Here is a 13,677-nt window from a genome sequence, read left to right as displayed (position 1 = left end):
GACTTTGAGTAATAAAAATGAGGTCCCATAGGCTGTAGGTGTCCCATGCAAAAGAAATAAGGTCTTAATGGATTAAGACCAAGCATTTGGGGCTTTATGGACGTCCAAAGCGATAAAGTTTGTGACTTTATGGTCCCTCGGCATGTTAGGCCTCTGGATCTGAGATTAGGACCTAAGTGATTAAGCCCTTGAGCAGTTAATAAAGTTTTGTTAAGATATGGAGTACGCCCAGCGTAAATCCAGTATGCCCAGTGTACAGGGTCAATCACCCCGATGGTGGTCAACATCTGGTCGCGTACGCCCAGCGTACCAGAGGAGTACGCCCCGCGTACGTCCTCTGTTGGGCCTTTGATATTGGGCTTTGGGTATTGGGCTGTTTATGGACTAAAGGGACTTGGGCCTTTGTTGGACTTAATGAATAAGATGTTTTGGGCTAGTTAGTGGTAGTGGATCATGGGTTTAGGCCCAATAAGGAGTTTGGGCCCAATTTAGTAAATTGGGCCAATAGTGGACTTATGTATATGGACTTCCAAGTTGAGGGCTTGGAGTGGGACTTTGGCCAACAAAAAGGAAATGGACTTAATGAGTGATGAGAATACTTAGTCAAGGGAGTAATGATGAATATTAACTCAGTAATTATTAATATGTGACAATTAGGGGTTCCCGGTGAGACGGCGGTCAGAGATTTACAGTATTTCGGCACTACTTGAGAGGTGAGTTATCCTCACTATACTAAGGGGTCTAAGGCACCAAGGCCGGCCCATTGAATATGTGATCCTAGCAGTGTTAGATGTTGAGTATGAGTTAGTGTTGCATGCTAGTGGTTATGCCAGTTAGGTAGGTCTGTAGGACTACCTGTGTTGTTATATGATTATCTGCATGCTCAGTAGTTATGTTATATGTTGGTATGTTATGTGTGATGGGTTGAGGTGGTACTGCTCCGTGCGGTAGCCAATAAACCCTAGCATATTCCAGATATGAGCTGAGGGCCCGGTAGGCATTCCGGACTCATACTGAGGACTCGGGAGCATTCCAGATACGAGCTGAGGGCCCGGTAGGCATTCCAGACTCGTACTGAGGGCTCGGTGGCAATCCAGATGTGAGCTGAGGGCCCGGTAGGCATTCCAGACTCACACTGTGAGCCCAGGGGTAATCCAGTCTGTAAAGCTGTGGACCCAGTACATGCTGCTATTTGTTTATGTATTTTGTGCAGTGTATCAGTATTTTGGGGAACTCGCTAAGCCTCGGGCTTACAGTTTCAGTTTATTGTTTCAGGTACATCAGGGGATCGCGACAAGGCTAAGGCGTGATCGTACAGCTCCTCATATTTATGTTTATGTTTCTGGGATACTCTGATATTATACATTTTGAGAACAAGTTTTTTAATAACTAATTTTTTTGGATTGTTTGAAAAGTTTTAAATTGGCTTGAATTTTTTTTGGGTGTTACAAGTTGGTATCAGAGCCTTGGTTTGAGTGAATTGGAGGAACATTCGTGTGAATCCAGTCTCAAATCAAGGAGAGATTTTCAAAATGGCTTTCAAATGTTTTCAAAATAAGTAAAGGAGGATGCAGGGTGTACGATCAGCCGAAGCTAGTAAGTAGATCCGAAAATACCATACAGTTGTTTGATTATGTGATATATTAGAACAGCATGCTAGTACTAGGCTAGGGATCTCAGGAATTTCATGATAAAGTTGCCTGATTACATGATGCCTGCTAGCCTAGGGTTTTCTCTATATGGAATTGACATCATTACTGTAGTTACCTGTGTATGCATCACGGTTGTACATAATTAAGATCTTATAGCCTGAGAATGTTTGATTTGGCCTTATGTTATGTTCTTGTTTGATTGGGAGCTTAGGGTAGGATTGGATATTCGAAAGTATATAGGGTCCAGCGTTATGTAAGGCTAGCATACACTAGTGCTGTCAGGTTGGTGGAAGTTTCATGGATGGGTGGGTTGTGCGAGCCCAGGAGGCCAGTTATGAGATGTTTAGCATTCCTCTAAGAGTTAGGATTGAGTGCTCATTATTTATATATATATATATATATATATATATATATATATATATATATATATATATATATATATATATATATATTTGGTTAGGGTGTTGTGGTGATACTTGAGACAAATACGAGTAGGTGTGGAAGGTAGTATGGGCCCGTACTACTGAAAGCACAGGACCCATACGCGTAGCAAGGAAGTCACAACCCCTAGGGTTAGTCGGGAGTTGGTTCCCAGTTCGTTATGTGGATTATCTGATATTTCTTGGTATGTTTCAGAATGGTGATGACGAGACGCGTGGTGACTGGATCCGGTTCGGTATCAGGATCAAGAGACAGAGGCCAGGAGGGGCCAACAGCACCTGAGCCTGTGGTGCAGATGGGTACGGAGGAGTTGGATGTCAGGATTCGAGAGATCATGCATGATGAGGTTGCTGTTATGTTTCGGGCGCAGTTACCGGAGATGTTTGGGTCTATTAAGACCGCTATGGTTGAGTACTTTGACGAGCGTTATGCAGCCCTTGTAGAGATGGTTGCCGCTGCAACTACATCAGCTGTAACAACGGCAGGAGGAGGTGGAGCCAGTCAGGGCTTCCAGTACCGGTACTTCGATAACACGAAGCCCCCGACATTCGATGGTACCCAAGATCCGATTAGAGCTATGAGGTGGTTATCCGACGTGGAGGGTTGTTTCTTCACGTGTTCATGTCCTACTGACCAGAAGGTCAGATGTGCCCTGAACATGCTGAGGCTCGGGGGCAAGAACTGGTGGAGATTGACGATAGGGTCGTACACTGATGATCAGAGAGCTGCTGTTACTTGGGAGCAGTTCAGGGACATGTTCCGCGCTCGATACATCCCACGGGTTGAGCGGGAACGATTAGCTTAGGAGTTTTTGAGTTTGAGACAGGACGGTGAGTCGGTGACGGAGATCACCCGGATGTTCACGGAGAGGGCGATGTTCTGCCTGGAGTTTGCATCGGAGCAGGCTCATTTGACACGTTATCTGAGCATGCTCAAGACTGACATTCGTCAGTTTGTTGCCACACAGCGATGCGATACCCTACTGGAGTTACAGGAGGCCGCTAGGCGGCGTGATTTGGAGATTGAGCTGCAGATGAGGGAGGAACGACAGGCCCCAGTACAGTCACAGCCGGCGCCAAAGCGGTCTAAGACCGCTGATTCTAGGACTGGGAGTCAGTAGAGCCGCCTTTGTGGAAAGTGCGGCAAGGGTCATTCAGGGGTTTATAGAGTTGGGAGTGGGTGCCACAAGTGTGGCAAAAAGGGGCATTACGCGAAGGATTGTCGCCAGGCCACCCCCGTTCAGGGTATTAGGCTATGATATCACTGTGATCAGGTTGGCCACATGAGGGCCAACTGTCCGTTACTTGCCGTTAAGCCGACACAGGCTCCTGCGCCAGCTACGTTGAGGATTACCGATGGGAGGTAGGGTAGAGCAGAGCCTTCGAAGGCTCAGGTTCGCGCCTTTCAGCTTACGGCCGAGGAGGCCAGGGCAGCACCGAATGTGATTGCTGGTATGTTTCTATCCTTTGCCTTATTTGTTATGTCTGTTTTATGCTCATCTGTCATATCTGTGTTAGGTACGTTTTTAGTGAACTCTCTTCCTGCTTTTGTTTTGTTCGACTCGGGGGAGAGTCAGTCTTTTGTATCTCGGACTTTCAGTAGGGAGTTCAGGGTGCCGGTGGGCGAGCTTGAGTGCCCATTGCGAGTTTCTATTGCCGATGAGCACGGGGTTTCAGCTTCATCAGTCTATCGAGGTTGTACATTAGAGATCTTCGGGGTATCTTTCCCCATAGATTTGATTCCGATTCCCATGGGGGAGGTGTGCGTGACTGTAGGGTTGGATTGGCTTAGTCGATTTGGTGCTATGATAGATTGTGAAGGCCAGCGGGTTGTAGTTCGAACCCCAAGTGGGGGAGAACTGATTGTTTATGGCGAGGGCACCAGGGTGGGATCAGGGTTCTGTTCAGCTGCCAGGGCTCGACAGTACATTCAGCACGGATGTGCGGGTTACCTAGCGTATGTGGTAGATACGCGGACCAGAGAGCAGGTTTTAGTTTCAGAGGTTCCGTTAGTCAGGGAGTTTGTTGATGTGTTCCCGGAGGAGTTACCCGGAGTACCTACGGAGATGCAGGTCGAGTTCCGGATCGAACTAGTGCTAGGTGCGGCACCTATCGCCAAGGCGCCGTACCGGTTGGCACCACCAGAGATGCAGGAGTTGTTATCACAGCTGCATAAGCGGCTGGGAAAGCAGTTCATTCGTCCGAGCAGTTCTCCATGGGGAGCACCGATCCTCTTCGTCAGGAAGAAGGACGGATCGCACCGGATGTGCATTGATTATAGGGAGTTGAACAAATTGACGGTGAAGAACCGTTATCCACTTCCGAGGATAGATGATCTCTTTGATCAGTTGTAGGGGGCATCTTGGTTCTCCAAGATAGATTTGAGTTCGGGGTATCATCAGGTCCGGGTCAGAGAGGAGGATGTGGAAAAGACCGCGTTCCAGACTCGTTATGGTCATTACGAGTTCGTGTTGATGTCGTTTGGGCTCACCAACGCGCCAGCAGTATTCATGGACCTGATGAATCGGGTCTGCAGACCGATGCTCGATCGCTCAGTCATAGTGTTTATCGACGATATCTTGGTGTATTCCAAGACCCAAGAGCAGCATGAGGAGCATCTCAGAGAGTTGTTGGGAGTTCTGAGACGAGAGCGGCTATATGCCAAGTTCTCGAAGTGCGAGTTTTGGTTACGTGAGGTCCAGTCCCCCGGGCACCTCGTTAACCAGGATGGGATTTTGGTCGATCCGGCCAAAATCGAGGCAGTCATGCAGTGGGAGGTTCCGAAATCTCCCTCGGATATCAGGAGTTTTCTAGGATTGGCAGGGTACTACCAGAGATTCATACATGATTTCTCCAAGATTGCAGTACCTCTCACTCGTCTGACGAGGAAGGGGGTGGATTTCCGGTGGGGCCCTGAGCAGCAGAGGGCGTTTGAGACCCTCCGTCAGCGTTTGTGTGAAGCTCCAGTTTTGACTATTCCGGAGGGAGTCGAGGATTTTATGGTATTCTGTGATGCGTCCATCACAGGTTTAGGGGCGATCCTCTTTCAGAGAGGACGAGTGATAGCCTACGCATCGCGACAGCTGAAGCCGCATGAGACGAGATACCCTACGCATGATTTAGAACTGGGAGCGGTGGTGTTCGCTCTCAAGATATGCAGACATTACCTGTATGGGGTCCGTTGTACCATTTACACGGATCACAAGAGCTTGAGATATATCATGGATCAGCCGAACCTGAACATGAGGCAATGCAGGTGGCTGGATGTAGTCAAGGACTACGATTGCGAGATCCTTTACCACCCTGGTAAAGTGAATGTGGTTGCGGATGCCTTGAGCCGCAAGTCAGCTTTGTCTTCCACCCCAGCGAAATGTATGAGGATAGCAGTGGATTCTCCGCTTGTAAGTTTGATCAGAGATGCTCAGGTTGAGGGCATGCGGCCAGAGAATTGGAAGCTGGAAAGGATAAGGGGTGAGAACACCTGGTTTGTGCAGGATGGTCGGGGATTATTAACCCGATGCGGTCGGGTGTGGGTTCCGATGTCTGGTGGGGTCAGACAGACGGTCATGGAGGAGGCTCATAAGTCTCACTTCTCTATTCACCCGGGGGGCCACCAAGATGTACCGGGATTTGAGTTTGAGCTACTGGTGGCCGTGCATGAAGCAAGAAATCGATTGGTACGTCGAGAGGTGCTTGACATATAGGATGGTCAAGGCCAAGCATCAGAGGCCGCATCGAAAACTACAGCCCCTGGAGATCCCCATGTGGAAATGGGAACAGATCACGATGGATTTTATTACCAAGTTGCCGAGAACGGCAAAGGATTTTGATGATATATGGGTCATCGTGGATCGATTGACCAAGAGTGCCTATTTCTTGGTCATACGGGAGGGTTCATCGGCCGAGAAGTTGGCTGACGTGTACGTCCGCGAGATCGTGGCTCGCCACGGGGTTCCGGTCTCCATCGTCTCCAATCGGGATGTTAGGTTTACCTCCCGTTTCTGGCAGAAGTTCCACGAGGATCTGGGCGAGCGGACCATACAGACCTGCGAGGACATGTTGAGGGCTTGTGTTATTGACTTTAGTGGGAGCTGGGATTCCCATCTACCCCTTGCAGAGTTCGCCTGCAACAACAGCTACCATTCCAGCATTGGCGCTCCGCCTTTCGAGCTGTTGTATGGGCGGAGATGCCGCACCTCGGTTTGTTGGGGAGATGTTGGCCACAGAGTGATGGGGCGGACAGAGGTAGTTTTGCAAACTACCGAGAAGATTCAGCAGATTAGACAGCGACTATAGACCGCTCAGAGTCGGCAGAAGAGTTACGCCGACAGACGCCGATCTGAGTTAGAATTCCAGGAGGGTGATATGGTGCTCCTAAAGGTCTCACCCCGGAAACGGGTGATTCGCTTCAGAAAGAGGGGGAAGTTAGGTCCCCGCTACATTGGACCATTTAGGATTGTTTCCAGGGTTGGCAAAGTGGCATACAGGCTTGAGCTGCCGGAGGAGCTTAGCCGGATCCACAGCAGATTCCACGTTTCGCAATTGCGAAAATGCATCATGGATCAGGAGGCAGTAGTATCGCTGGATGATATTCAGGTTGATGAGCGCCTGAATTGTGTAGAGAGGCCCGTGGCCATTTTGGAGAGGAAGATTAGGGTTCTACGGAACAAGGAGATACCTTTGGTAAAGGTACAGTGGGAGCATCGAAGAGGGTCCGAGTGGACTTGGGAGTCCGAATCCGAGATACGGGAGCATTACCCGGATCTATTCGCCGCAGCAGACTTCGAGGACGAAGTCTAGGTCAAGTGGGGGAGAATTGTAACACCCCGAGATATTAGCAGGTATTTCTAAACCCTATTATATCTTTACTTTGTCGATTATAGCCCTCGGGATTGGGAATGGATAGCCAAGACAAGTTAAGGGCTAAGTTTGCAAGTTTGGGCCATAAAGGGGGAGTACGCTAGGCGTATTAAGGTACGCCTTAGTACGCTGGGCGTACTGATGTTTGTGAGAAGCCCTAATATTTAGGGTTTGGGGCCTATATAAGGAACATAATGTGCACTAGCACCCTTTTACCTCAGCCTCCACAGATCAAACTTGTCTCTCTCTCAAACCCTAGCCTCCCCTTTGTGTATTAAGCTCATTTTGGTGTTCTTGAAGGCCTTAAGAGGAAACCATTGCATCAAAGAGTTGAAGGAAGAGACCAAGCTTGTAGATCTGAAGTTAGTTTGTGCTGGAGAAGCTCCTAAAGGGATAAAGTTCCAAACTTTATGCTTATATGCTTAGATCTCATCACTTTACTTTATTAGAAGCATTTCTTGTCCCAAAAACCATAAGGTGGTGTATTTTGTGTTGTGGACGTAAAGAGTTGTCCTTCCAGGCTCTTGAAAGGACTTTGAGTAATAAAAATGAGGTCCCATAGGCTGTAGGTGTCCCATGAAAAAGAAATAAGGTCTTAATGGATCAAGCATTTGGGGCTTTATGGACGTCCAAAGCGATAAAGTTTGTGACTTTATGGTCCCTCGGCATGTTAGGCCTCTGGATCTGAGATTAGGACCTAAGTGATTAAGCCCTTGAGCAGTTAATAAAGTTTTGTTAAGATATGGAGTACGCCCACCGTAAATCCAGTACGCCTAGCGTACTGGGTCAATCACCCCGATGGTGGTCAACATCTGGTCGCGTACGCCCAGCGTACCAGAGGAGTACGCCCCACGTACGTCCTCTGTTGGGCCTTTGATATTGGGCTTTGGGTATTGGGCTGTTTATGGACTAAAGGGACTTGGGCCTTTGCTGGACTTAATGAATAAGATGTTTTGGGCCAGTTAGTGGTAGTGGATCATGGGTTTAGGCCCAATAAGGAGTTTGGGCCCAATTTAGTAAATTGGGCCAATAGTGGACTTATGTATATGGACTTCCAAGTTGAGGGCTTGGAGTGGGACTTTGGCCAACAAAAAGGAAATGGACTTAATGAGTGATGAGAATACTTAGTCAAGGGAGTAATGATGAATATTAACTCAGTAATTATTAATATGTGACAATTAGGGGTTCCCGGTGAGACGGCGGTCAGAGATTTACAGTATTTCGGCACTACTTGAGAGGTGAGTTATCCTCACTATACTAAGGGGTCTAAGGCACCAAGGCCGGCCCATTGAATATGTGATCCTAGCAGTGTTAGATGTTGAGTATGAGTTAGTGTTGCATGCTAGTGGTTATGCCAGTTAGGTAGGTCTGTAAGATTACCTGTGTTGTTATATGATTATCTGCACGCTCGGTAGTTATGTTATATGTTGATATGTTATGTGGGATGGGTTGAGGTGGTACTACTCCGTGCGGTAGCCAACAAACCCTAGAGTATTCCAGATATGAGTTGAGGGCCTGGTAGGCATTCCGGACTCATACTGAGGACTCGGGATCATTCTAGATACGAGCTGAGGGCCCGGTAGGCATTCCAGACTCGTACTGAGGGCTCGGTGGCAATCTAGATGTAAGCTGAGGGCCCGGTAGGCATTCCAGACTCACACTGTGGGCCCAGGGGTAATCCAGTCTGAAAGAACCCCTTTCTAAACTTTCGTATTTCTGAAAGACCCAAACTTTCATACTTCACAATATTGTTACTCCAAAAACATGCTACATGCATATTCATAAATAATATTTTACATTGATAATTTGATTACAAAGGACTGGATACAAACCAACTAAGTTTTAATAATTTTACATAACTACCCAGGATATTGTAATTTTATACAAACATAAACTGAAGTACAAAAGTACTATTACAAACTATTCTAAATCTTCCAATAGTATACTATCATACTGCTTATTTATCTCCTGCAATTGTTAAACATAGAGAGGGGTAAGCGGTGACGCTTAGTGAGTTAAATAATAGATACAATATAACGTTATGCCATATATACACTTCAATATGGCAGAAGCAAGGAGGAACAAGGAACAACAAAGGCATATGTGAATAATGCGAAAAGCTTTCCATATCAATCAATGAGACATAACAATTTCCATACTTGATATACAATCAATAAAGTTTCAGCACAAGTGGCACAGAAAATACTCAGGAATATCATTTTGCTAGAATATTCAGGCTTTCAGCCTTATCTTAGCATACTGCCGAAGCCAAAGTGATGCCTATGTCATACACTTCATGGTCAACGGTACATACCAATACCCAAGTGATGCCTATGTCATACACTTCGTGGTCAGAGGTATAACCTTGCTATAAAAATAGCAGAAATAATAACACGAGATGATAACATGGAAAAGCACATAGCATATATAACACATAACATACAATTGTTCCTATATATTGAACTCACCTTGAAATAACCGGGGGTTAAAATACTAATTTGTGCAGCACTTCGTTACTATAATTGACTTTCTTCAATGAAAACCGGGAGTTTTCTTGAAAACCGGGCTCTGCGAAGGTAGAGCTTCAAAACCGAAAAGATAAATTTTTCGGGCTTCTCGGGAACTTCGGGGCGTGTTTCGGGCGTTGGAAATAATCTCGGGCCTTCGGGGGAAGTGGAAGTAGTAGAAATATAAGTTTAGGGGTGAAAAAGACACAATTTCTAACATTTACCTGGGAGGTCTCGCACCCCTTATATAGGTGTGAGCCTCGGATCCGAAGCGAAAGGGAGAGGGCAAGTGGCTGCGAGGCTTGGTACACACGGCAGAAGGGCGAGGCTCGGATGCGAGGGTCGGAACAGCAGGCGTGTTTCGGACTTGACACGGGGGTGATACGCGTCGGAAGGCCATTGGAACTCGCATTGCTTGGCTCTCCGGCTCAGACACGCGTCTGCATGCGAGAAGGGCGATGTGGCCGAAGCTGTGCCGTGCGATTCTTCTCGGTTTTCAAGGATTTCTCGATTTTTGAGCCCCGAACTTCAAAAATCCATAACATTCGCATATGAGCTCCGTTTTTAACGTTCTTTATATGCACGCGTAGGGAAAATTACGCTCTACAACTTTCGTTTAGATTTCGTTGGATAATTTTGAATTTATTTTTAATATTATTATTTTTAACAGACCGGGACAGGAAAATCCGTTAAAAATTCATAACTTCTTCATCCAACGTCCGTTTTCGTCTGTCTTTTTACCGTTGTACTACTATTGACGAGACCTTCGATTCTCATTTAGGTTGTGTCGGCTAAAAATCACTCGATCTAAAATTCGAGTTTTTAGCTGTCTACTGCTAAGCTGAAACTTAGAAAAATCATAACTTCCTCATACGAAGTCAGATTTTGGCGTTCTTTTTATCAAAATTCTCGATTTAACAAATACTAGGACTTTCATTTATATCACCAAGGCTAAAAAGTAGTTTATCAAAAACTCACTTTTTACGTCATTCGGCGTCGTGCCGGTTTTGTCGCGGATCTTCGATTAGTCATAACTTCTTCGTTATAACTCAGATTTCGATGAGGTTTTCGCCTAAATGCTTCTAATGAAATTATCTACAACTTTGAATAATAAAATTTTACTTATTTCAAATTTTATATTTTCGTTAAATTTCGATATTTATCTTTTAATTGGAATCTCATAAGACTTCCAATATTTTCCGAGTGATTCTAAACATAGTTTTACTTCATTTCTAGTAAAAACTATCCGTTAGAACTCAATACTCAATATCACATAATATTTCATAAAATTATTTACTTGAAACACGATTTCAAAACGTGTATGTTACAAATACCTCCTCCTTTTGAGGATTTCGTCCCCGAAATTACATCGATTAAAATAAATGGGGATATTTCGCTCTTATCTCATTCTTATTCTCCTAAGTATAGTTCGGGCCTCGATGGTGTTTCCACTTGACAAGCACCAACTCTACTTCTTTATTACGTAGATTAGTTGTTCTTTCATTCACGATCTCTTCAGGCTCTTCTATATATCTTAACTTATTATCCAATTTCACCTCGGATAATGGAACTGTCTCATCATAGATGCTCAAGCATTTGCGCAAATAACTCACGTGAAAGACATCATGAATACCTGCCAAATCTTCAGGCAATTCCAAGCGGTATATTTGTTTACCAATCCTCTGGAGGATTTTGAAAGGACCAACAAATCTAGGACTTAGTTTTCCTTTCTTTCCAAATCGCATAAGACCTTTCCATGGGGATACCTTCAACATTACGAAATCACCCACCTGGAATTCTATTGGTCACCTCCTCTTTTCCGTATAGGACTTTTGTCGATCCTGGGCGGCTTTCATTCTTTCTCGTACAATTTGAATTTTGTCAGTGGTGTCTTGAATCATTTCAGGGCCTCCAAGGATCTTCTGTCCTACATCACGCCAACATAATGGTGTACGACATTTGCGACCATATAATGCTTCATATGGTGGCATTTTGATTGAAGCGTGGTAACTGTTATTATACGAGAATTCGACAAGAGGTAAGTATTTATCCCAGTTACCACCGAACTCCAAGACACATGCACGAAGCATATCTTCTACTGTTTGGATCGTTCTCTCCGTCTGACCGTCTGTCTGGGGATGATAAGCTGTGTTGAGAGCAACTCGGGATCCCAATTCCCGTTGCATACTCGCCCAAAAGTGAGAAGTGAAGCGAGTATCACGATCGGAAATGATCTTTAGTGGCACTATGCCTCGCAATAATTTCATCCAAGTATACTTGCGCACATTTCTCCATTGGAGCCGTTTCACGCATGGAGAGAAAGTGTGCACTCTTAGTCAGGCGGTCGACGATTACCCAAATGCTATCATGTTGTCTAGCAGTCTTTGGTAATTTGGTAATAAAATCCATGGACAGCTCTTCCCATTTCCATACAGGAACACTAAGACTTTCTGGAGTTCCGTAAGGCTTTTGGTGCTCTGTTTTGACTTGTAAGCATACTAAGCATTGATGCACATATCTTCCAATGTCTCTCTTTAATCCACGCCACCAATAATCATCTTTTACATCATAGTACATTTTACTTGTACCAGGATGTATTGACAGCTTAGACTTATGAGCTTCATCTAAAATCTTTTTTGTTAATCCACCAATCTTTGGAATCCATAGTCGATTCTTGAATACCTTCAATCCTCGTGGATCATCAAGTAAAACATCAACATAATGTACTATCCCTTCCTTCTTCACATTTTCTGGCTTTAAGGCCTCAAATTGTCATTTCTCTAGTTCATCTAGGATAGTGAACTTCACTGTAGTGTGGGTAATAGTATAACACATACTATTACGATAAACCTTTCTGCTAAGTGCATCGGCAACAACATTGGCCTTTCCAGGATGGTATAGGATTTCACAGTCATAATCTTTGATCAGCTCCATGGCTCGTTGTTGTCTCATATTCAGAGTTTGCTGACTGAATATATACTTGAGACTCTTGTGGTCGGTAAACAGTTGGCATTTTGTACCAAAAAGATAATGTCTCTAGAGTTTTAGGGCGAATACTACTGTAGCAAGTTCGAGATCATGGGTGGGATAATTCTTTTCATAATCTTTCAGTTGTCTTGAGGCATAGGCTATCACTTTACCACGCTGCATCAACACACAACCGAGTCCCAATCTTGAAGCATCGCTATATACGGAGAAATCATCATCACCTTCTGGGAGTGATAAGATTGGAGCATGAGTCAAAAGATCTTTTAGAGTTGAGAAATCTTTTTCTTGGGCTTCACCCCATACGAACTTCACTTCCTTTCGTGTAAGACTTGTGAGAGGTATAGCTATACGAGAAAAGTCTTTAATGAATCTCCGGTAATATCCCACGTGACCCAAGAAACTACGAATTTCGGAAGCATTACGGGGCACTTCCCAATTTTTAATAGCTTTGATTTTGGTAGGATCTACGGATACACCGTCACTAGAAATAACATGGCCGAGAAATTGAACTTGGCGAAGCCAAAATTCACATTTCGAGAATTTAGCATATAGTTTCTCCTTTCGAAGAAGTTCTAAGATTTCACGAATATGAACGGTGTGATCAGCTTCAGACTTGGAATAGATTAGAATATTGTCAATGAACATGATGACAGATTTATCGAGCATTGGGCGGCATACCCGATTCATCATATCCATGAATACGGCAGGAGCATTTGTCAGACCGAACGGCATGACAAGGAATTCAAAATGCCCATAACGAGTACGGAAAGCAGTCTTTGGTACATCCTGCTCTTGTACTTTCAACTGATGATAGCCAGATCTCAAATCAATCTTTGAGAAATAGCTAACACCCTGAAGTTGATCGAACAAATCATCGATGCGAGGTAGTGGGTACTTGTTCTTGATAGTCACCTTATTTAGCTCGCGATAATCAATGCACATCCGCATCGATCCATCTTTCTTCTTGACAAACAATACCGGAGCACCCCAGGGAGAGGTACTTGGTCGAATGAAACCTTTTCCAGTAGTTCCTGTAGTTGGATCATCATTTATTTCATCTCAGCTGGCGCAAGACGATACGGAGTCTTTGCAATCAAAGTTGTGCTGAAAACTTCGAGACATCATAACTTCCTTATATGAAGTCAGATTTTGACGTTCTCTATATGTTTTCTCTTGGTTTAACGAATACTGTGACTTTTGTTTAGGTTACTTATGCTAAAAAGTAACCTA

The sequence above is a fragment of the Lactuca virosa genome, chromosome 7 (genome assembly GCF_052849685.1).
Source record: "Lactuca virosa cultivar CGN04683 chromosome 7, Lactuca_virosa_CGN04683_v6, whole genome shotgun sequence".
Classification (NCBI taxonomy): domain Eukaryota; kingdom Viridiplantae; phylum Streptophyta; class Magnoliopsida; order Asterales; family Asteraceae; genus Lactuca; species Lactuca virosa.
Note: the sequence above shows the minus strand (reverse complement) of the source record.